This window comes from Heterodontus francisci, chromosome 29 (genome assembly GCF_036365525.1).
Source record: "Heterodontus francisci isolate sHetFra1 chromosome 29, sHetFra1.hap1, whole genome shotgun sequence".
NCBI classification, from domain to species: Eukaryota; Metazoa; Chordata; class Chondrichthyes; order Heterodontiformes; family Heterodontidae; genus Heterodontus; species Heterodontus francisci.
The window spans coordinates 1,368,021-1,393,006 of record NC_090399.1 but is presented as its reverse complement, the minus strand read 5'-3'; the positions used below and the strand labels follow the sequence as shown (position 1 = coordinate 1,393,006).

Genomic DNA, 24,986 nt, shown 5'->3' with positions numbered 1-24,986 from the left:
GGACGATAAGCAGGGGTTCAGAGGACGATGGGCGGGGGTTCGGGGGACGATAAGCAGGGGTTCAGAGGACGATGGGTGGGGATTCAGTGGAAGATAAGCGGGGGTTCAGAGGACGATGGGTGGGGGTTCAGAGAACGATGGGTGGGGGTTTGGGGACAATGGGCGGGGGTTCAGAGGACGATAAGCGGGGGTTCAGAGGACGATGGGTGGGGGTTCAGAGAACGATGGGCGGGGGTTTGGGGGACAATGGGCGGGGGCTCAGAGGGCGATAAGTGGGGGTTCGGGGGACGATGGACGGGGGCTCAGAGGGCGATAAGCGGGGGTTTGGGGGACGCTGGGTGGGTGTTCGGGGGACGATGGGTGGGGGTTTGGGCTCAAGGTGCAAACAAACTGCTGCCACTGGCCATGCCCCTCCCACCAGCAACACCCTTTCCAACACACCCCACTCCAACAGGCCCCGCCCCTCTCCCACAGTCTCCGCCCCATTCCAATGGACTCCGCCCCTCTCCCACAGTCTCCGCCCCATTCCAATGGACTCCGCCCCTCTCCAACAGGTTCCGCACTATTCCATCGGCCCCGCCCCTCCCTCAGGCCCCGCCCTCTCTCCGGTCGGCCGGCTCCGTGCAGTTGAGCTCGGGAATCCCGGGGATAACGGTTGTGTTCGGTCGGTGAGGAGGCGGAAAAGCTGGGCCCGAGGTGGCGGTAAGTGAGGAGAGGAGAGTGAAACAGGGAAGAAAAACCCCAAACCTGAGAGAAAAACCCCAAACCCGGAGAAAAAACCCCTAAACCCGGAGAAAAAACCCCAAACCCGGAGAAAAAACCCCAAACCCGGAGAGAAAAACCCCAAACCCGGAGAAAAAACCCTAAACCCGGAGAAAAAACCCTAAACCCGGAGAGAAAAACCCCAAACCCGGAGAAAAAACCCCAAACCCGGAGAAAAAACCCTAAACCCGGAGAAAAAACCCTAAACCCGGAGAGAAAAACCCCAAACCGGAGAAAAAACCCAAACCCGGAGAAAAAACCCCAAACCCGGAGAGAAAAAACCCTAAACCCGGAGAGAAAACCCTAAACCCGGAGAAAAACCCCAAACCCGGAGAGAAAACCCTAAACCGGAGAAAAAACCCTAAACCCGGAGAAAAAACCCTAAACCCGGAGAAAAAACCCTAAACCCGGAGAAAAAACCCTAAACCCGGAGAAAAAAACCCTAAACCCGGAGAGAAAACCCTAAACCCGGAGAAAAAACCCCAAACCCGGAGAGAAAAACCCCAAACCCGGAGAGAAAAACCCTAAACCCGGAGAAAAAACCCTAAACCCGGAGAGAAAAACCCCAAACCCGGAGAGAAAAACCCCAAACCCGGAGAGAAAAACCCCAAACCCGGAGAAAAAAACCCTAAACCCGGAGAGAAAAACCCTAAACCCGGAGAGAAAAACCCCAAACCCGGAGAGAAAAACCCCAAACCCGGAGAAAAAAACCCTAAACCCGGAGAAAAAAACCCTAAACCCGGAGAGAAAAACCCCAAACCCGGAGAGAAAAACCCCAAACCCGGAGAGAAAAACCCTAAACCCGGAGAGAAAAACCCCAAACCCGGAGAGAAAAACCTAAACCCGGAGAGAAAAACCCCAAACCCGGAGAAAAAACCCTAAACCCGGAGAGAAAAACCCAAACCCGGAGAGAAAAACCCCTAAACCCGGAGAAAAAACCCTAAACCCGGAGAAAAAACCCCAAACCCGGAGAGAAAAGCCCCAAACCCGGAGAAAAAACCCTAAACCCGGAGAGAAAAACCCCAAACCCGGAGAAAAAACCCTAAACCCGGAGAGAAAAACCCTAAACCCGGAGAAAAAAACCCCAAACCCGGAGAAAAAAACCCCAAACCCGGAGAAAAAAACCCCAAACCCGGAGAAAAAAACCCCAAACCCGGAGAAAAAAACCCCAAACCCGGAGAAAAAAACCCCAAACCCGGAGAAAAAAACCCCAAACCCGGAGAAAAAAACCCCAAACCCGGAGAAAAAAACCCCAAACCCGGAGAGAAAAAACCCCAAACCCGGAGAGAAAAACCACAAACCCGGAGAAAAAAACCCCAAACCCGGAGAAAAAAACCCCAAACCCGGAGAGAAAAACCCCAAACCCGGAAAGAAAAACCCAAACCCGGAAAGAAAAACCCAAACCTGGAGAAAAAAACCCTAAACCCGGAGAAAAAACCCTAAACCCGGAGAGAAAAACCCCAAACCCGGAGAGAAAAACCCCAAACCCGGAGAGAAAACCCCAAACCCGGAGAGAAAAACCCTAAACCCGGAGAGAAAAACCCCAAACCCGGAGAGAAAAACCCCAAACCCGGAGAGAAAAACCCCAAACCTGGAGAGAAAAACCCTAAACCCGGAGAGAAAAACCCTAAACCCGGAGAGAAAAACCCTAAACCCGGAGAGAAAAACCCTAAACCCGGAGAGAAAAACCCTAAACCCGGAGAGAAAAACCCTAAACCCGGAGAGAAAACCCCAAACCCGGAGAAAAAACCCAAAACCCGGAGAAAAAACCCTAAACCCGGAGAGAAAAACCCCAAACCCGGAGAGAAAAACCCCAAACCCGGAGAGAAAAACCCCAAACCCGGAGAGAAAAACCCCAAACCCGGAGAGAAAAACCCGAAACCCGGAGAGAAAAACCCCAAACCCGGAGAGAAAAACCCCAAACCCGGAGAGAAAAACCCCAAACCCGGAGAGAAAAACCCCAAACCCGGAGAGAAAAACCCTAAACCCGGTGAGAAAAACCCCAAACCCGGAGAGAAAAACCCCAAACCCGGAGAGAAAAACCCCAAACCCGGAGAGAAAAACCCCAAACCCGGAGAGAAAAACCCCAAACCCGGAGAGAAAAACCCCAAACCCGGAGAAAAAACCCTAAACCCGGAGAAAAAAAACCCAAACCCGGAGAAAAAAACCCCAAACCCGGAGAGAAAAACCCCAAACCCGGAGAGAAAAACCCCAAACCCGGAGAGAAAAACCCCAAACCCGGAGAGAAAAACCCCAAACCCGGAGAGAAAAACCCTAAACCCGGAGAAAAAAACCCCAAACCCGGAGAGAAAAACCCTAAACCCGGAGAGAAAAACCCTAAACCCGGAGAAAAAACCCCAAACCCGGAGAGAAAAACCCCAAACCCGGAGAAAAAAACCCAAACCCGGAGAGAAAAACCCCAAACCCGGAGAGAAAAACCCCAAACCTGGAGAAAAAACCCTAAACCCGGAGAAAAAAACCCCAAACCTGAGAGAAAAACCCTAAACCCGGAGAAAAACCCCCAAACCCAGAGAGAAAAACCCCAAACCTGAGTGAAAAACCCCAAACCTGAGAGAAAAACCCCAAACCTGAGAGAAAAACCCCCAAACCTGGAGAGAAAAACCCTAAACCCGGAGAAAAACGCCCAAACCCGGAGAGAAAAACCCCAAACCCGGAGAGAAAAACCCCAAACCCGGAGAGAAAAACCCCAAACCTGAGAGAAAAACCCCAAACCCGGAGAGAAAAACCCCAAACCTGAGAGAAAAACCCCAAACCCGGAGAGAAAAACCCCAAACCCGGAGAGAAAAACCCCAAACCTGAGAGAAAAACCCCCAAACCTGAGAGAAAAACCCTAAACCCGGAGAAAAACCCCCAAACCTGAGAGAAAAACCCTAAACCCGGAAAAAAAACCCCAAACCCGGAGAGAAAAACCCCAAACCTGAGAGAAAAACCCTAAACCCGGAGAAAAACCCCCAAATCCGGAGAGAAAAACCCCAAACCTGAGAGAAAAACCCCCAAACCCGGAGAGAAAAACCCGGAGAGAAAAACCCCAAACCCGGAGAGAAAACCCCCCAAACCTGGAGAGAAAACCCCCCAAACCCGGAGAGAAAACCCCCCAAACCCGGAGAGAAAACCCCCCAAACCCGGAGAGAAAACCCCCCAAACCCGGAGAGAAAACCCCCCAAACCCGGAGAGAAAACCCCCCAAACCTGGAGAGAAAACCCCCCAAACCCGGAGAAAAAACCCCCAAACCCGGAGAGAAAAACCCCCAAACCCGGAGAGAAAAACCCCCAAACCCGGAGAGAAAAACCCCCAAACCCGGAGGGAAAAACCCCCAAACCCGGAGGGAAAAACCCCCAAACCCGGAGGGAAAAACCCCCAAACCCGGAGGGAAAAACCCCCAAACCCGGAGAGAAAACCTCCCAAACCCGGAGAGAAAACCCCCCAAACCCGGAGAGAAAACCCCCCAAACCCGGAGAGAAAACCCCCCAAACCCGGAGAGAAAACCCCCCAAACCCGGAGAGAAAACCCCCCAAACCCGGAGAGAAAACCCCCCAAACCCGGAGAAAAAACCCCCAAACCCGGAGAGAAAAACCCCCAAACCCGGAGAGAAAAACCCCCAAACCCGGAGAGAAAAACCCCCAAACCCGGAGAGAAAAACCCCCAAACCCGGAGGGAAAAACCCCCAAACCCGGAGGGAAAAACCCCCAAACCCGGAGGGAAAAACCCCCAAACCCGGAGGGAAAAACCCCCAAACCCGGAGAGAAAACCTCCCAAACCCGGAGAGAAAACCCCCAAACCCGGAGAGAAAAACCCCAAACCCGGAGAGAAAAACCCCAAACCCGGAGAGAAAAAACCCCAAACCCGGAGAGAAAAACCCTAAACCCGGAGAAAAAAACCCCAAACCCGGAGAAAAAAACCCCAAACCCGGAGAAAAAAACCACAAACCCGGAGAAAAAAACCCCAAACCCGGAGAAAAAAACCCCAAACCCGGAGAGAAAAACCCCAAACCCGGAGAAAAAAAACCCCAAACCCGGAGAGAAAAACCCCAAACCCGGAGAGAAAAACCCCAAACCCGGAGAGAAAAACCCCAAACCCGGAGAGAAAAACCCCAAACCCGGAGAGAAAAACCCCAAACCCGGAGAGAAAAACCCCAAACCCGGAGAGAAAACCCCCAAACCCGGAGAGAAAACCCCCAAACCCGGAGAGAAAACCCCCAAACCCGGAGAGAAAACCCCCAAACCCGGAGAGAAAACCCCCAAACCCGGAGAGAAAACCCCCAAACCCGGAGAGAAAAACCCCCAAACCCGGAGAGAAAAACCCCCAAACCCGGAGAGAAAAACCCCCAAACCCGGAGAGAAAAACCCCCAAACCCGGAGAGAAAAACCCCCAAACCCGGAGAGAAAAACCCCCAAACCCGGAGAGAAAAACCCCCAAACCCGGAGAGAAAAACCCCCAAACCCGGAGAGAAAAACCCCCAAACCCGGAGAGAAAAACCCCCAAACCCGGAGAGAAAAACCCCCAAACCCGGAGAGAAAAACCCCCAAACCCGGAGAGAAAAACCCCCAAACCCGGAGAGAAAAACCCCCAAACCCGGAGAGAAAAACCCCAAACCTGGAGAGAAAAACCCCAAACCGTGGAGATAAAACCCAAAACCAGAGAGAAAACCCCACACCCGGGGGAAAAAAACCCAATCCCGGAGAAAAAATCCCCAAATCCGGAGAGAAAAACCCCAAACCCGGAGACGAAAACCCCATACCAACTGTCTCTCTCTCTCTCCCGGTTTCTCCGTCCTCCGGCTCCGCACTCGCTGTTTCTACTCCGGCTCCGCTCTCGCTGTTTCCCTCTGTCTGAGTGAACTCTCTCTCGGTCTCTCCATGCTCCGGCTCCGCTCTCGCTGTGTCCCACTCGCTCAGTAAACGCTCTCCCTCTCTCCCGGTCTCACCGTGCTCCGGCTCCGCACTCGCTGTTTTCCTCTGTCTGAGTGAAGTCGCTCTCCATCTCTCTCTCTCTCCCGGTCTCTTTATACTCCGGCTCCGCTCTCACTGTTTCCCACTGTCTGAGTGAACTCTCTCTCTCTACCAGTCCCTTTATACTCCGGCACCACTCTCGCTGTTTCCCGCTGTCTGAGTGAACTCTCTCTCTCTCTCCCAGTCTCTTTATACTCCGGCTCCGCTCTCGCTGTTTCCCACTGTCTGAGTGAACTCTCTCTCTCTCTCCCAGTCTCTTTATACTCCAGCACCACTCTCGCTGTTTCCCGCTGTCTGAGTGAACTCTCTCTCTCTCTCCCAGTCTCTTTATACTCCAGCTCCGCTCTCGCTGTTTCCCGCTGTCTGCGTGAACTCTCTGTCTCTCTCCCAGTCTCTTTATACTCCAGCTCCGCTCTCGCTGTTTCCCGCTGTCTGCGTGAACTCTCTCTCTCTCTCCCAGTCTCTTTATACTCCGGCTCCGCTCTCGCTGTTTCCCGCTGTCTGCGTGAACTCTCTGTCTCTCTCCCAGTCTCTTTATACTCCAGCTCCGCTCTCGCTGTTTCCCGCTGTCTGCGTGAACTCTCTGTCTCTCTCCCAGTTTCTTTATACTCCAGCTCCGCTCTCGCTGTTTCCCGCTGTCTGCATGAACTCTCTGTCTCTCTCCGGTCTCTTTATACTCCGGCTCCGTTCTCGCTGTTTCCCGCTGTCTGCGTGAACTCTCTCTCTCTCTCCCAGTCTCTTTGTGCTCTGGCTCAGCTCTCATTGCGTCTACGATAAAACAGTGGGATTAGACTGTGGGGATATTAAAGTGTACATGGAGAGAGTGGGATTAGACTGGGTGGGAAATGAAAGTGTACAGGGAGAGTGTGGGATTAGACTGGGTGGATATTAAAGGGTACGGGGAGGGAGTGGGATTAAACTGGGTGGATGTTAAAGGGTCCGGGGTGGGAGTGGGATTAGACTGGATGGATATTAAAAGGTACAGGGAGAGAGTGGGATTAGACTGGGTGGATATTAAAGGGTACAGGGAGAGAGTGGGATTTGACTGGGTGATATTAAAGGGTACAGGGAGAGAGTGGGATTAGACTGGGTGGATATTAAAGGGTACAGGGAGAGAGTGGGATTAGACTGGGTGGATATTAAAGGGTACAGGGAGAGAGTGGGATTTGACTGGGTGGATATTAAAGGGTATGGGGTGAGAGTGGGATTAGACTGGGTGGATATTAAAGGGTACAGGGAGAGAATGGATTAGACTGGGTGATATTAAAGGGTATGAGGAGAGAGTGGGATTAGACTGGGTGGGCGATTAAAGGGTACAGGGAGAGAGTGGGATTCAATTGGGTGGATATTAAAGGGTACAGGGAGAGAGTGGGATTAGACTGGGTGGATATTAAAGGGTACAGGGAGAGAGTGGGATTTGACTGGGTGGATATTAAAGGGTACAGGGAGAGAGTGGGATTTGACTGGGTGGATATTAAAGGGTACAGGGAGAGAGTGGGATTAGACTGGGTGGATATTAAAGGGTACAGGGAGAGAGTGGGATTTGACTGGGTGATATTAAAGGGTACAGGGAGAGAGTGGGATTAGACTGGGTGGATAGTAAAGGGTACAGGGAGAGAATGGATTAGACTGGGTGATATTAAAGGGTACAGGGAGAGAGTGGGATTTGACTCAGTGGATATTAAAGGGTATGGGGTGAGAGTGGGATTAGACTGGGTAATATTAAAGGGTACAGGGAGAGAGTGGGATTTGACTGGGTGGATATTAAAGGGTATGGGGTGAGAGTGGGATTAGACAAGGTGGGATATTAAAGGGTATGAGGAGAGAGTGGGATTAGACAAGGTGATATTAAAGGGTACAGGGAAAGAGTTGGATTCGACTGGGTGGGTTAATAAAGGGTACTGGGTGAGAGTGGGATTAGACAAGGTGGGATATTAAAGGGTATGAGGAGAGAGTGGGATTAGACAAGGTGATATTAAAGGGTACAGGGAAAGAGTTGGATTCGACTGGGTGGGTTAATAAAGGGTATGAGGAGAGAGTGGGATTAGACAAGGTGATATTAAAGGGTACAGGGAGAGAATGGGATTAGACTGGGTGGATATTGAAGTGTACAGGGAGAGAGTGGGATTAGACTGGGTGATATTAAAGGGTACAGGGAGAGAATGGATTAGACTGGGTGATATTAAAGGGCACAGGGAGAGAGTGCGATTAGACTGGGTGGATAGTAAAGGTATGGGGAGAGAGTGGGATTAGACTGGATGGATATTAAAGGGTACAGGGGGAGAGTGGGATTAGACTGGGTGGGCGATTAAAGGGTACAGGGAGAGAGTGGTATTAGACTGGGTGGATAGTAAAGGGTACAGGGAGAGAATGGATTAGACTGGGTGATATTAAAGGGTATGGGGTGAGAGTGGGATTAGACTGGGTGATATTAAAGGGTACAGGGAGAGAGTGGGATTAGACTGGGTGGATAGTAAAGGGTACAGGGAGAGAATGGATTAGACTGGGTGATATTAAAGGGTACAGGGAGAGAGTGGGATTAGACTGGGTGATATTAAAGGGTACATGGAGAGAGTGGGATTTGACTCAGTGGATATTAAAGGGTATGGGGTGAGAGTGGGATTAGACTGGGTAATATAAAAGAGTACAGGGAGAGAGTGGGATTAGACTCTGTGGATATTAAAGGGTACAGGGAGAGAGTGGGATTAGACTGGGTGGATATTAAAGGGTACAGGGAGAGAGTGGGATTTGACTCAGTGGATATTAAAGGGTATGGGGTGAGAGTGGGATTAGACTGGGTGATATTAAAGGGTACAGGGAAAGAGTTGGATTCGACTGGGTGGGTTAATAAAGGGTACTGGGTGAGAGTGGGATTAGACTGGGTGGATATTGAAGTGTACAGGGAGAGAGTGGGATTAGACTGGGTGATATTAAAGGGTACAGGGAGAGAATGGATTAGACTGGGTGATATTAAAGGGCACAGGGAAAGAGTTGGATTAGACAGGTGGGATATTAATGGGTATGAGGAGAGACATGGATTAGACTGGGTGGGATATTACAGGGTACAGGGAGAGAGTGGGATTAGACTGGGTGGATACTAAAGGTATGGGGAGAGAGTGGGATTAGACTGGATGGATATCAAAGGGTAGGGAGAGAGAGTGGGATTAGACTGCGTGGATATTAAAGGGGATGAGGAGAGAGTGGGATTAGACAAGGTGGGATATTAAAGGGTATGAGGAGAGAGTGGGATTAGACAAGGTGATATTAAAGGGTACAGGGAAAGAGTTGGATTCGACTGGGTGGGTTAATAAAGGGTATGAGGAGAGAGTGGGATTAGACAAGGTGATATTAAAGGGTACAGGGAGAGAATGGGATTAGACTGGGTGGATATTGAAGTGTACAGGGAGAGAGTGGGATTAGACTGGGTGATATTAAAGGGTACAGGGAGAGAATGGATTAGACTGGGTGATATTAAAGGGCACAGGGAGAGAGTGGGATTAGACTGGGTGGATAGTAAAGGTATGGGGAGAGAGTGGGATTAGACTGGATGGATATTAAAGGGTACAGGGAGAGAGTGGGATTAGACTGGGTGGGCGATTAAAGGGTACAGGGAGAGAGTGGGATTAGACTGGGTGGATAGTAAAGGGTACAGGGAGAGAATGGATTAGACTGGGTGATATTAAAGGGTACAGGGAGAGAGTGGGATTAGACTGGGTGATATTAAAGGGTACAGGGAGAGAGTGGGATTAGACTGGGTGGATAGTAAAGGGTACAGGGAGAGAATGGATTAGACTGGGTGATATTAAAGGGTACAGGGTGAGAGTGGGATTAGACTGGGTGATATTAAAGGGTACAGGGAGAGAGTGGGATTAGACTGGGTGGATAGTAAAGGGTACAGGGAGAGAATGGATTAGACTGGGTGATATTAAAGGGTACAGGGAGAGAGTGGGATTAGACTGGGTGATATTAAAGGGTACAGGGAGAGATGGGATTTGACTGGGTGGATATTAAAGGGTATGGGGTGAGAGTGGGATTAGACTGGGTAATATAAAAGAGTACAGGGAGAGAGTGGGATTAGACTCTGTGGATATTAAAGGGTATGAGGAGAGAGTGGGATTAGACTGGGTGGATATTAAAGGGTACAGGGAGAGAGTGGGATTTGACTCAGTGGATATTAAAGGGTATGGGGTGAGAGTGGGATTAGACTGGGTGATATTAAAGGGTACAGGGAAAGAGTTGGATTCGACTGGGTGGGTTAATAAAGGGTACTGGGTGAGAGTGGGATTAGACTGGGTGGATATTGAAGTGTACAGGGAGAGAGTGGGATTAGACTGGGTGATATTAAAGGGTACAGGGAGAGAATGGATTAGACTGGGTGATATTAAAGGGCACAGGGAAAGAGTTGGATTAGACAGGTGGGATATTAATGGGTATGAGGAGAGACATGGATTAGACTGGGTGGGATATTACAGGGTACAGGGAGAGAGTGGGATTAGACTGGGTGGATACTAAAGGTATGGGGAGAGAGTGGGATTAGACTGGATGGATATCAAAGGGTAGGGAGAGAGAGTGGGATTAGACTGCGTGGATATTAAAGGGGATGAGGAGAGAGTGGGATTAGACTGGGTGGGATATTAAAGGGTATGAGGAACGAGTGGGATTAGACGAGGTGATATTAAAGGGTACAGGGAGAGAGTGGGATTCGACTGGGTGGATATTAAAGGGTACAGGGAGAGAGTGGATTAGACAGGGTGATATTAAAAGGTACAGGGAGAGAGTGGGTTTAGACTGGGTGGGTTAATAAAGGGTACTGGGTGAGAGTGGGATTAGACTGGGTGGATATTAAAAGGTACAGGGAGAGACTGGGATTAGACTGGGTGGGTAATTAAAGGGTATTGGGTGTCAGTGGGATTAATTAATATCTGTCTGTCTAAATGACAATGTATACAGTTGCTCAGAATTTTTTTCCAGTAATTTGCCTGTCACTGAGGTTAGGCTGACTGGCCTGTAATTACTCGGTCCATCCCACTCTCCCTTTTTAAACAACAGGATGAAGTTAGCAGTCCTCCAGAACCATGCCTGTACCCAGAGAGGATTGGAAAATGATGGTCAGAGCCCCTTCTATTTCCTCCGTAGGTTCTCAACAGCCTGGGATACATTTCATCTGGTCCTGGTGATTTATCACCCACTTTCAAGCATGCTGAACTCTTCACTATTTCCTCCCTCACTGTTTATCCCATATAATATTTTACATGCCACTTTTTTAACTACAATGTCTGCTTTGTCCCCTCTCTTTTATGAAGATAGATGCAAAGTATTCATTAAGAATCACGCCCATGTCTTCTAAAAATTTACCTTTTGATTCTCTAATCGGCCCTACTCTTTCCTTAGTTATCATCTTGTGGGCGGCGCAGTAGTTAGCACCGCACCCTCACAGCTCCAGCGAACCGGGTTCAATTCTGGGTACTGCCTGTGTGGAGTTTGCAAGTTCTCCCTGTGTCTGCGTGGGTTTTCTCTGGGTGCTCCGGTTTCCTCCCACAGCCAAAAGACTTGCAGGTTGGTCAGTTAATTGGCCATTATAAATTGCCCCTAGTATAGGTAGGTGGTGGGGGAAAATAGGGACAGGTGGGGATGTGGTAGGAATATGGGATTAGTGTAGGATTAGTATAAATGGGTGGTTGATGGTCGGCACAGACTCGGTGGGCCGAAGGGCCTGTTTCAGTGCTGTATCTCTAAAACTAAACTAAACTAATCTCGCTCTTTATGTATTTATGAAACATCATTGGGTTTTCCTTGATTTTACTTACCAGTATTTTTCATGCCTTCTCTTTGCTTTCCTAATTTCCTTTTTAATTTCATCCCTGATCTTTCTGTACTCCTCGAGGCTTTCTGTAGGATTGAACTCTTGGTATCTTTTTTAAATTCATTCATGGGATGTGGGTGTCACTGGCTCGGCCAGCATTTATTGCCCATCCCTAATTGCCCTTGAGAAAGTGGTGTTGAGCTGTCTTCTTGAACCGCTGCAGTCCATGTGAAGTAGGTAGACCCACAGTGCTGCTTGGAAGGGAGTTCCAGGATTTTGACTCAGTGACAGTGAAGGAATGGTGATATTGTTCCAAGTCAGGATGGTGTGTGACTTGGAGGGGAACTTGCAGGTTTTGGTGTTCCCGTGCATCTGCTGCCCTTGTCCTTCCAGGTGGTAAAGGTCGCAGGTTTGGAAAGTGCTGTCTCCGGAGCCTTGACATAAGATTTCCTTTTTCCTTCCTTCTTCTTCTCTCTTTGACAACCAGAGGGGTTTAGATTTGGGAGTCCCTCCCTTTTTCTTTGTGGAAACATACTTGTTCTAAATCCTGTGTATCTCCTCCTTCAATGCCTCCCATTGCTGTGACACTGATTTACTTTCAAGTAGCTGTTTCCAGTCCACTTTCTCCAAATTACATCTCAGCTTTGTAAAATTGACTATTCCTCAATTTAAAACTTTTACTCTTGACCTATCATTGTTCTTTTCCACAACTACACTGAATCTAACTGAATTATGATCATTTCCACTAAAATTCTCTCCCTCTGATATCCCTTCCCCCTGCCCAGCTTCATTTCCTAAAACTAAATCCAGAACTCTCCCTTCTCTTGTTGGGTTTGCTACATACTGGCTAAAAAAGTTCTCCTCAACACATTATAAGAATTCTGCACCATCTATCCCTTTTTCACTGATTTTATCCTAGCTAATATTAGGGTAGTTAAAAATACCCCTGTTCTTACTCCCCTATTGTTTCTGCATTATCTCCCTCTGTTTGACAGTCTATAGTATACTCCCAGTAGTGTGATTGTCCCTTTTTTGTTTGATCCTTCCTCACAGCTTTAATTGTTTCTTCAACCAATATTGTGACCCCCCACCATCCTTTTTTATACCCCTCTCTATGCCCTTTGAAAACCCTGTAACAAGGAACATTGAGCTGCCATTCCTGCCCTTCTTTCAGCCATGTTTCAGTAATAGCTGTGATAGAAACAGAGAAAATAGGAGCAGGAGTAGGCCAATCGGCCCTTTGAGCCTGCTCCGCCATTCAAAAAAGATCATGGCTGATCATCCAACGCAGTAACCTGTTCCCGCTTTCACCCCATCCCTTTTGACCCAAGAGCTATACCTAACTCCTTCTTGTAAACATACGATGTTTTGGCTTCAGCTGCTTTCTGTGGTAGTGAATTCCACAGACTCACCACTCTCTTGGTGAAGAGATTTCTCCTCATCTCAGTCCTGAATGGTTTACCCCGTATCCTTAGACTGTGACCCCTGGTTCTGGACTCCCCCACCATCGGGAACATCTTTCCTGCATCTACCCTGTCAAGTCTTGTTAGAATTAATTATACTTCCATATGTCTCCCTGTGCCCTCAGCTCATCTGCCTTATTCACAAGGCTCCTTGTATTGAAGTATATGCCACTAAACACTGAACAACTCCTTTGTTGTTTATTTTCTAGCCTTTGTTTCCTTTGCCTTTCCATTTCCAGTTTTGCTTCTCTCCCTTCTGAATCTACTCTCGGTTCACATCCCCCTTGCCGAGCTAGTTTAAACCTTCCCCAAGAGCACTCGTAAACCTCGCCGCCACATTATTGGTCCCTGCTTTGTTCAGGTGCAACCCGTCCTGCATGTGCACATCCCATCTCCACCGGAAGCAGTCCTAGTGCCCCTGGAATCTAAAACCCTCTCTCCTGCACCATCTCTCCAGCTATGATCTGATCTCCGATTTCTATACTTACCTGCAAGTGATCCGGAGATTGCTATATTTGAGGTCCTACTTTTTAATTTCTTTCCGAGCTCCCTAAACTCTGCCTGCAAGACTTCGTCCCTCTTTCTACCGATGTTGTTGGTATTGATATGGACCAACCTCTGGCTGTTCATCCTGCCCTGCTCAGAGTGCTCTACAGCCAATCAGTGACATCCTTGACTGTGGCAGCAGGGAGGCAACGAACCAGCCTGGATTCCTGTCTGCAGTCACAGAAACACCTATCTGTTGCCCTAACTATCGAATCTCCTATCACTATTGCTATTCTGACCTTCCTCCTTCCCTTCCTTACAACTTATCCACCTGTGGTGCTGGGGATTTGGCTGTGCTCCAAGAGGAGCCATCATTTCCAGCAGTATTCAGAATTGAACAATGGTTAGACAGTGAGATTCACTCAGTGGTCTCCTACACTACCTACCTGGTCCTCCTTAACTCTCTGGTGCTCAAACACTCCCTCTCTGCCTGCACACTCTTCAGCTGCAGGGTGACCACCTCCAGAATTGTGCTGTCCACATAGCTGTCAGCCTTGCGGATGCACTGCAGTGATACCAGCTGCTGCTCAAGCTCCAAAAGCCAGAGCCCGAGCTCCTCTAGCTGATGACACTGCCTGCACATGTGGTTGTCCAGGACATGAGAAGCATCCTGAAGTTCCCATGGAGCAGGTGGTGTATTTATTGAGATTGAGGTGCCCTGCTGTGCTTCTATTTATTAGACTATTAACTAAACTGATCATAAATAAATGTAAGACCTAATTACTTGATCTAGTTTAAGTTACAGGTAAGTTAAATTAAATATCGACTTGTAACCCCTCCTTGTGATGTGACATCCTCCTCCTTTTTGTTTACTGTGATGACATTTTCTCAAATTCCCTTGGTGTTTTTTTCTGCACTCTGCTAATTCTGCTGTCATCACTCTGTTCAAATCTCTGGCCTCTCCTGTGATGATGCATGCTCTGCTGATTCCTCTGTCGCCACACATTGTCTCTCTCTCTCAGCTGTAAGTGAATGACCCAGATTGTTTCTCTCTGTAGGTTCTGGTGCTAACTGCAGACTTTCCCTCTTTGGGTATCGGTTAGTTAAGTGTCAGCTGCAGCAGAATTCTGGCACTGGATCAAGGTGATTGGGACCGTGAGCAGTCGTTTCTGGCAGGATACCATCCCTCAAGCTACACCTGTTCCTTGAGTTTACTGTTGATGATGTGTTTTTTCATCTTACATTGAATGTACCGGACGTCTGGAGTGAAATGAAGATTGTTTTTCTCCTTGCATTTCTTATACCATGGCATATCCTGATTGAGTCACAGACAGGTAAAGCTGATTGATGTTTGTATTTAAAGCTACTGTTGCATCATTTCCTGGCGAGAAAGGTCACTATTAAAAAGCATGTGGAAGTAAAAGCCAACCAGTAAGGTTTGCAGAACAGTATTCAGTGGACTATACTGATGGATGAATGTAGGTGACTGTATATCTCTAGACATTGGGACCTGTGTACATTAGATGGCCTGAGAGAGTAATGAGCTACCTAGGATGTTAATTCCCACAGACACCAGGTACACAATGGTCCAACACACTGTTCTACTGTCCCTGGAAACTGCCTTTGAGTTCAGCTCAGGCTGATGGGGTGTAACTCACCTGGTAATTTTGATTTTTTTTTTCATAGTGACCCCTGACAGCGCAGTAGCCCGTAGCCCTCGAGGGGGGGAAGCAGGGAGCGAGTGGCCGTGGAGGGGAGGGGGAGTGAGCAGCTATGGGGGAGCGTGGGGGGATGTGGGGAGCGAGCGACCATGGCGGGGGGAGGGCAGGGGGGAAGGCGGGGAGCGAGCAGCCATGGGGGAGAGCACGGGGTGATGTCGGAAGCGAGCAGCTATTGGGGGCCGGGGGGAAGCGGGGAGCGAGCAGTCCTGGGGAAGCACGGGGGATGTGGGGGGCGAGTGGCCGTGAGGGGGAAGCACGGTGGGGAGGGGGATGCACAGCGGGAGTGGGGATTGTGGGGGGAGGGGGGACACAGGGGGGAGCGAGCAGCCATGGGGGAGCGCGGGGGGATGTGGGGAGCGAGCGGCCGTGGGGGGGAGGGGGAAGCGGGGAGCGAGCAGCCATGGGGGAGTGCGGGGGATGTGGGGAGCGAGCGGCCATTGTGGGGGGGAGGAAGTGTGGGGGAAGCGGGGAGGGGGAAGCAGGGGGAAAAGGGGGAGGAGGAAGCGGGGAGGGGGAATTATGGGGGAAGCACGGGGGAGAAGAGGGGTGGGGGGGAAGCGGGGAGTGAATGGATGGACAGCGAGGTGATGCAGAGCGAGGAACAATCGGCCAGGGGAGTGGGCGAGGGAACATCGAGGTCTGGAGCGATTGGTTTAGTTGGGGTGAAATCAGTCCTGGTCAGTCAGATAAAATGTGGATAACGAATTGGCAGCACAGTTTATACTCTGCCCAATTTACTTCTCCATCAATCAGGCTGCCAATTCACTGTTTGTCAAAAATATCATAACATGGAAATTCAATCGTAAAATTCCTTTTCTATTTAATAAGATTACTGGAATGTTCAATGGATCTGAGGATTATAGTTGGTATTCTGTACTGCATACGAGTATATTACAGGGCTTCCATCCAATTTCATGGAAGGTTAGTTTGCTGGAGCTAACTAGCCATAATCATTTCCTGTGATAAATTGAGCAGCGCCATCTTTAATCCTGGCAGCTGCCTCAATGTCGCAGACAGTGAAGTTTCACTGGAAGAGGCTGCATTTGTACGTATGCAATTACTGCACCACCTAGTGGTTGCGTTGTCAGCAAACTCAGCCTTTAAAAAATGAACAGAAAGTGCTGGAAAAGCTCAGCAAGTCTGGCAGCATCTGTGGAGAGAGAAGCAGAGTCAGCATTTCAGGTCAGTGACCCTTCTTCAGAACTGGCAGATATTAGAAATAGAACAAAGAACAGTACAGCACAGGAACAGGCCATTCGGCCCTCCAAGCCTGCGCCGATCTTGATGCCTGCTTAAAAAAATTCAAATTAAGAAGGAACTTCTTCACCCAGAGGGTTGTTAATCTATGGAATTCCTTGCCCAGTGAAGTAGTTGACGCTTCTTCAGTAAACGTTTTTAAAGCTAAGGAAGATATCTTTTTGAACAATTAAGGGATACGGTGAGAGCGCGGGTAAGTGGATCTGACTCCACGAAAAGATCAGCCATTATGTTATTGAATGGCGGAGCAGGCTCGAGGGGGCGGACGGCCTACTTCTGCTCCTAGTTCTTAAGATCTGCTGCACTTCCGGCGACCGTATCCCTCTCTAACAAGTATACCGTTTTGGATACTGCTGGGGGGGAGATGGCCTATCAGGGGAAAACAACAGCAGCAGCCAGAGCAGTGGCACCACGGCTGGCTCTGTTGTTCAGCAGGGAGGGACAAAGCGCAGAAGAGCAATAGTTAGAGGGGACTCTATAGTCAGGGGCACAGATAGGCACTTCTGTGGATGTGAAAGAGACTCCAGGATGGTATATTGCCTCCCTGGTGCCAGGGTCAAGGATGTCTCTGAACGGACAGAGGGCATTCTGAAGGGGGAGGGTGAACAGCCAGAGGTTGTGGTACACATCGGTACCAACGACATCGGCAGGAACAGTGATGAGGTCCTGCAGGGGGAATTTAGGGAGTTAGGTAGAAAGTTAAAAGACAGGACCTCGAGGGTTGTAATCTCGGGATTACTCCCTGTGCCACGTGCCAGTGAGGCTAGAAATAGGAAGATAGTGCAGCTAAACACGTGGCTGAATAGCTGGTGTAGAAGGGAGGGTTTCAGATATCTGGACCATTGGAATCTCTTCAGGGACAGGTGGGACCTGTACAAGAAGAACGGATTCCATCTGAACTGGAGGGGGAACCAGTATCCTTGCGGGGAGGTTTGCGTCACTCGGGAGGGTTTAAACTAGTGTGGCAGAGGGGTGGGAACCAGCGCAGTAGGACAGCAAGTGAAATAAATGAGGGGGAACGAGTAATTAAGGCCAGTAAGACGAAGAGGTAGAGCAGGCAGGGAGATGTTGCGGAGCACAATGGGACTGGTGGTCTGAAGTGCATTTGTTTCAATGCGAGAAGTATAACTGGTAAGGCAGATGAACTTAGAGCTTGGATTAGTACTTGGAACTATGATGTTGTTGCGATTACAGAGACTTGGTTGAGGGAAGGACAGGATTGGCAGCTAAATGTTCCAGGATTTAGAAGCTTCAGGCGGGATAGAGGGGGATGTAAAAGGGGTGGGGAAGTTGCATTACTGGTTAAGGAGAATATCACAGCTGTACTGCGGGAGGACACCTCGGAGGGGTCATGCAGCGAGGCAGTATGGGTGGAGCTCAGGAATAGGAAGGGTGCAGTCACGATGTTGGGGGTTTTCTACAGGCCTCCCAACAGCCAGCGGGAGGTAGAGGAGCAGATATGTAGACAGAGTTTGGAAAGATGTAAAGGTAACAGGGTTGTAGTGGTGGATGATTTTAACTTCCCCTATATTGACTGGGACTCACTTAGTGTTCGGGGCTTGGATGGGGCAGAATTTGTGAGGAGCATCCAGGAGGGCTTCTTGAAACAATATGTAGATAGTCCAACTAGGGATGGGGCCGTACTGGACCTGGTATTGGGGAATGAGCCCGGCCAGGTTGTCGAAGTTTCAGTAGGGGAGCATTTCGGGAACAGTGACCATAATTCCATAAGTTTTAAGGTACTTGTGGATAAGGATAAGAGTAGTCCTCGGGTGAAGGTGCTAAATTGGGGGAAGGCTAATTATAACAATATTAGGCAGGAATTGAAGAATTTAGATTGGGGCGGCTGTTTGAGGGTAAATCAACATCTGACATGTGGGAGTCTTTCAAACATCAGTTGATTAGAATCCAGGACCAGCATGTTCCTGTGAGGAAGAAGGATAAGTTTGGCACGTTTTGGGAACCTTGGATAATGCGGGATATTGTGAGCCGAGTCAAAAAGAAAAAGGAAGCATTTCTAAGGGCTGGAAGGCTAGGCACAGACAAATCCCTTGAATATAATTGGGTGTCACAGTGGCGCAGTGGTTAGCACCGCAGCCTCAGAGCTCCAGGGACACGGGTTCAGTTCTGGGTACTGCCTGTGCGGAGTTTGCAAGTTCTCCTTGTGACCGTGTGGGTTTTCGCCAGGTGCTCCGGTTTCCTCCCACCGCCAAAGACTTGCAGGTGATAGGTAAATTCGCCATTATAAATTGCCCCTAGTGTAGGTCGGGATGACTGGAACGGTTAGTATAAATGGGTGGTTCTTGGTCGGCACAGACCCGGTGGGCCGAAGGGCCTGTTTCAGTGCTGTATCTCTAAATAAATAAAGACAGTAAAAAGGAACTTAAGCAAGGAGTCAGGAGGGCTAAAAGGGGTCATGAAAAGTCATTGGCAAACAGGATTAAGGATAATCCCATATACATATATAAAGAGCAAGAGGGTAACTCGGGAAAGGGTTGGCCCACTCAAGGACAGAGGAGGGAATCTAAGTGTGGAGCCAGAGGAAATGGGCGAGGTACTAACTGAGTAATTTGCATCAGTATTCACCAAAGAGAAGGGCTTGGTGGATGATGAGCCTGGGGAAGGGAGTGCAGATAGTCTCAGTCATCTCATTATCAAAAAGGAGGAGGTGTTGGGTGTCTTGCAAAGCATTAAGGTAGATTCGTCCCCATGGCCTGATGGGATCTACCCCAGAATACTAAGGGAGGCAAGGGAAGAAATTGCTGGGGAGTTGACAGAAATCTTTGCATCCTCATTGGCTACAGGTGAGGTCCCAGAGGACTGGAGAATAGCCAATGTGGTTCCTTTGTTTAAGAAGGGTGGTAAGGATAATCCAGGAAATTATAGGCCGGTGAGCCTTACATCAGTGGTAGGGAAATTATTAGAGAGGATTCTTCGGGACAGGATTTACTCCCATTTGGAAACAAACAAACTTATTAGCGAGAGACAGTATGGTTTTGTGAAGGGGAGGTCGTGTCTCACTAATTTGATTGAGTTTTTTGAGGAAGTGACAAAGATGATTGATGAAGGAAGGGCGGTGGATGTTATCTATGTGGACTTCAGTAAAGCCTTTGACAAGGTCCCTCATGGCAGACTGGTACAAAAGGTGAAGTCACACGGGATCAGAGGTGAGCTGGCAAGATGGATGCAGAACTGGCTCTGTCATAGAAGACAGAGGGTAACAGTGGAAGGGTGCTTTTCTGAATGGAGGGATGTGACTAGTGGTGTTCCGCAGGGATCAGTGCTGGGACCTTTGCTCTTTGTAGTGTATATAAATAATTTGGAGGAAAATATAGCTGGTCTGATTAGTAAGTTTGCGAACGACACAAAGGTTGGCGGACTTGCGGATAGTGGTGAGGAATGTCAGAGGATACAGCAGGATATAGATCGGTTGGAGACTTGGGCGGAGAAATGGCAGATGGAGTTTAATCTGGACAAATGTGAGGTAATGCATTTTGGAAGGTCTAATGCAGGTGGGAAGTATACAGTGAATGGCAGAACCCTTAGGAGTATTGACAGGCAGAGAGATCTGGGCGTACAGGTCCACAGGTCACTGAAAGTGTCAACGCAGGTGGATAAGGTAGTCAAGAAGGCATACGGCATGCTTGCCTTCATCGGTCGGGGCATAGAGTATATAAATTGGCAAGTCATGCTGCAGCTGTACAGAACTTTAGTTAGGCCACACTTAGAATATTGCGTGCAATTCTGGTCGCCACACTACCAGAAGGACGTGGAGGCTTTGGAGCGGGTACAGAAGAGGTTTACCAGGATGTTGCCTGGTCTGGAGGTCATTAGCTTTGAGGAGAGGTTGGATAAACTTGGATTGTTTTCACTGGAACGACGGAGGTGGAGGGGTGACATGATAGAGGTTTACAAAGTTATGAGCGGCATGGACAGAGTGGATAGTCAGAAGCTTTTTCCCAGGGTGGAAGAGTCAGTTACTAGGGGACATAGGTTTAAGGTGAGAGGGGCAAAGTTTAGAGGGGATGTGCAAGGCAAGTTCTTTACACAGAGGGTGGTGAGTGCCTGGAACTTGCTGCCGGGGGAGGTGCTGGAAGCAGGTGCGATAGAGACGTTTAAGAGGCATCTTGACAAATACATGAATAGGATGGGAATAGAGAGATACGGTCTCCGGAAGTGCAGAAGGTTTTAATTTAGGCAGGCATCAAGATCGGCGCAGGCTTGGAGGGCCGAATGGCCTGTTCCTGTGCTGTACTGTTCCTTGTTCTTTGTCAAGATGCCTCTTAAATGTCGCTATCGTACCTGCTTCCACCACATCCCCCGGCAGTAAGTTCCAGGCGGAAATGTAAAAGATTTTAAGCAAGTAAAGTGGGGGTGGGGCAAGAGATAACAAAAGAGAATGTGTTGCTGGGACATGGTCACAGATTAGCTGACCAGAAGGTCATGGAGCAAAGGCAATCAATATGTTAATAGTGTCATAATATAAAAGCAAAATACTGCGGATGCTGGAAATCTGAAACAAAAACAAGAAATGCTGGAATCACTCAGCAGGTCTGGCAGCATCTGTGGAAAGAGAAGCAGAGTTAACGTTTCGGGTCAGTGACCCTTCTTCGGAACTGCATCGGAGAGTTCTGAAGAAGGGTCGCTGACCCGAAACGTTAACTCTGCTTCTTTCCACAGATGCTGCCAGACCTGCTGAGTGATTCCAGCATATCTTGAATATGTTAATAGTGTGTTGAAAGACAAAGCATTCGTACAGAAAGGGTGTTAATGGACTGAAAACTGAACAGCCACAAGCACAAACATGACTAAAAACAGTGAGGGCGGCACAGTGGCGCAGTGGTTAGCACCGCACCCTCACAGCTCCAGGGACCCGGGTTCGATTCCAGGTACTGCCTGTGTGGAGTTTGCAAGTTCTCCTTGTGTCTGCGTGGGTTTTCTCCGGGTGCTCCGGTTTCCTCCCACAAGCCAAAAGACTTGCAGGTTGATAGGTAAATTGGCCATTATGAATTGTCACTAGTATAGGTAGGTGGTAGGGAAATATAAGGATAGGTGGGGATGTTTGGTAGGAATATGGGATTAGTGTAGGATTAGTATAAATGGGTGGTTGATGTTCGGCACAGACTCGGTGGGCCGAAGGGCCTGTTTCAGTGCTGTATCTCTAATCTAAAAAAAAAATCTAAACAAACTAAAATAAAATAAGCACAAAAAAAAATAAAAATTAACTGAAGATAAAAGTAAAATGGGGGGGCCCCATCATGCTCTGAAATTATTGAACTCAATGTTCAGTCCGGCAGGCTGTAGCGTTCCTAATCGGTAAATGAGATGCTGTTCCTCGAGCTTGCGTTGATGTTCACTGGAACACTGCAGCAATCCCAGGACACCTTCCCCTGATTTTTTAACAAAGTGATTGATGACAACGCTACGTCATCAGGATGCGCCACGGTGCGCACAAGCGCACACGGTCTCAGGCCCTCTGATGACATACGTCATCGCGTAACGTCATCTTCCTCGGGGAACACACCAGGTTGGCCTCCGCGCATGAGCAAACTGGTCCTGGCAAGCCGGACCGCAGCGCATGCGCAGAGGGCCTGAGACCGTGTGCGCTTGTGCGCACCGTGGCGCATCCTGATGACGTAGCGTTGAAAATGGAAGGAGGAGAGGTTTCGTCAGGCATTTTATCTCAGTTATTTAGTCATTTTGGACATTTGCTTCATTTTTATTACAGAGTTCCAAGGTAAGTTGCTCTGAAAATATTTACATTGTCTGGGGCACCGCATGTGCTCCAGTCCCTGTTGTTAAGTTGATCTGAAAACATTTCAAAGAAGGGAGGGAAGAAGGGAAGGGAGGGAGGGAAGGAGGAAGGGAGGGAAGGGGGGGGGAGCAGCGGAGCGGAAGAGCAGTGCCTTTTTCTGTGCATGCGCCATAAACACAAGGACTGGCTGATGAGATGGAGCCAATTAATTTGCCCAACAATTGCCCGGAAGCACCTTCTGATGGAGGTGGCCATGCACTGGACATCAGTCACGTGCCACAATCTATGGATCCTGAGCGTTTCACCCCCTGACCTAATGATCTGATGGACCATACATACGCCTGCCTGTTCAAAGCTCCACTTCCCCCACCTGCGGTACCCTCTCCTTGCTGTTCAGTTACACAGTCACCTGTTCCTGCACCCATCCAAGCAGTGCACATGGACACACAGCCACCTGTTCCTACACCCATCCGAGCAGTGCACGTGGACACACAGCCACATGTTTCCCCATCCGCCCTTGAAACAACCATGCAGAGCCCTATGAGACTCCGCAATTGCCAGCTGCTGCCTGTCAAGCAGAGAAGGCGTCCAAAGGGGTCAAGCACTTGGGGAACATTCAGCAAGAAGAGACTGAGCACTAAAAGAAACAAGCATGCCGTGTTCAGTGGTAGCACAAATGTGAATGCTCTTGCTGCGTACACAACTGGTGAGGTGGGAGTGCAGCCACACCATTCTCCATCCTCAGTGTTGCTTTAAGGCAAAGATAGATAAGAGTGAAAGAAATGGAAGATGATGCTGATAGTAGTAGGCAGGATTAAATGGGAATGGATGGGAAGACGCACGAGTAACATAACCACTAGCAGGGAACTGCTGGGCTAAATGGCCAGCTTTATGTTCATAGTCCAAAAGAAATGTGCTTCTTTTTCCAGCACCCTCACATCATTCATGTTTTCCCTGAGAGCAGCATTGAACCATCACGAGATAGGGGCAGTTACATCATCCTGACTCCTACAGCTGAGGTGGGTACTAAGTGATTCATTGGCCTATACTGCAGAACACAAAGCATGCGCAACAGTAATTTCATTGGAGGGAGGGAAGCTCTGACACTGATGTTCTTTCATTATTTCCTTTCATGTAAAATGTGCCCTTGAGAAAACAATTGTTGACACTGAAGGACGGCATTCCAGCAAAGGAGGCAGTGCAGGAGATGACGCAAGGATGTGATGATTCCTGCATCTGAGGTGGGTAATAAGTGCTTCATTGGCGACGTTATCAATTGGTGCCTTCACTGCAGAACTTAAAAAGGTGTGCGCAACAGTAATTTCAGTGGATGGAGGGAGGCAAGCTCTGACTCTGATTTGCTTTTCTTCTTTTCATGTAAAACATGCCGTCGAGAAAACAATCCTTGAGACTTAAGGTCAGCATTCAAGCAACGAAGGCAACTGGATCATGCTGCGGAGCTCATCACGATGTGGAAAGGAACATTGCATTTATGGATGAATTGGGAATGCACATTGGGAATGCTTTTGGGGAGCATTCACCAAGAATAGACTGAGCTCAGACTCTTGTGACTTTGCCTTCTTCACATGGACAATACAGTAGTGAAATAGAGAGCCAAGCGTTCATTCACCACAAGGCTCTCCAGGAACAATCTCTTTAGATGTGCATAGCAGAGACTCGGCCTGTCTGTCTCACGGGAATGCTGGACACAACAATCATGTATCCATGCACAGCAGTGCCTCGGATACTTAATGAACTTAATAAAACTTTTCAATAATTAAACCCAAACTGTTGAGGCTTTGTTTTGCTTGCTATTTCCCCGACTTTGCAACTGCACTTCAGATATTCAACTATGGTGGAGGGGTGGGTGAAGAGGGGTGGGGAGAGCGGGGAGGGGTGGGGAGAGGGAGCATGCAAAATGCAGGGACCAGACAGTTGCAATACCTGAAGTACTGTGGAGAAGTAGAGAAAGCAACTGGGTAAGGGAGAAAGCAACTGGATTGGGCATCCGCAGCTGGAGGGAACGGCTGAATGGAGAGGGCCGGAAGCGAGAGGCCGTAGAGAGCCGCGGGGAGCGAGCGTGCGAAGACCTTGGTGTCACCGGGTCCAGGGACTGGCCAGTAAGTCTTTTGCTGTTGTGTTTATGGCGCATGCACAGAAAAAAGCACTCCTCTTCCACTCCGCTGCTCCCCCCCCCCCACTCTCTCCCCTTCCTCCCTCTCCCCCCCTCCATCTCCCTCTTCCTCCCTCTCCCTCTTTTCCCCCCCTCCCTCTCCCTCTTTCCTCCCTCTCCCTCTTTTCCCCCCCTCCCTCTCCCTCTTTCCCCCCCTCCCTCTCCCTCTTCCCCCCTCCCTCTCCCTCTTCCCCCCCTCCCTCTCCCTCTTCCCCCCCTCCCTCTCCCTCTTCCCCCCTCCCTCTCCCTCTTCCCCCCCCTCCCTCTCCCTCTTTTCCCCCCCTCCCTCTCCCTCTTTTCCCCCCCCTCCCTCTCCCTCTTCCCCCCCCCCCCCCCGCATCACCGCTACCGCTGGTCCCCCCGCGCTGCTCTCCCCGACCCGCTCCACTCTCTCACTCTGGCCATTGTATTCTGCCACGTGTTTGTTAGGTTTCATCTCTGTGATTCTTTGAGCAGCGCCATCTTTAGTCCTGGCAACTGCTACAGTCGCAAGCTGTGACGTTTTCGTGGCACATGCTGTATTTGCGCATGTACCAAAACAGCGCCACCTACCGATCGCGTTGTCAACAATTGCGGTCATTTTTTAAAGCTATTTC

General features: G+C 49.2%; 1 long non-coding RNA gene across 1 annotated transcript; it reads left to right on the top strand.

Moving 5' to 3' along the window:
• Positions 1 to 609: 609 nt before the first annotated feature.
• Positions 610 to 23,999, top strand: LOC137345902 (uncharacterized). Its single transcript, XR_010968611.1, has 3 exons — positions 610 to 702; positions 14,543 to 14,818; positions 23,147 to 23,999. It is a non-coding gene; the product is annotated as an uncharacterized lncRNA (long non-coding RNA).
• The last annotated feature ends 987 nt before the right edge of the window (positions 24,000 to 24,986 follow it).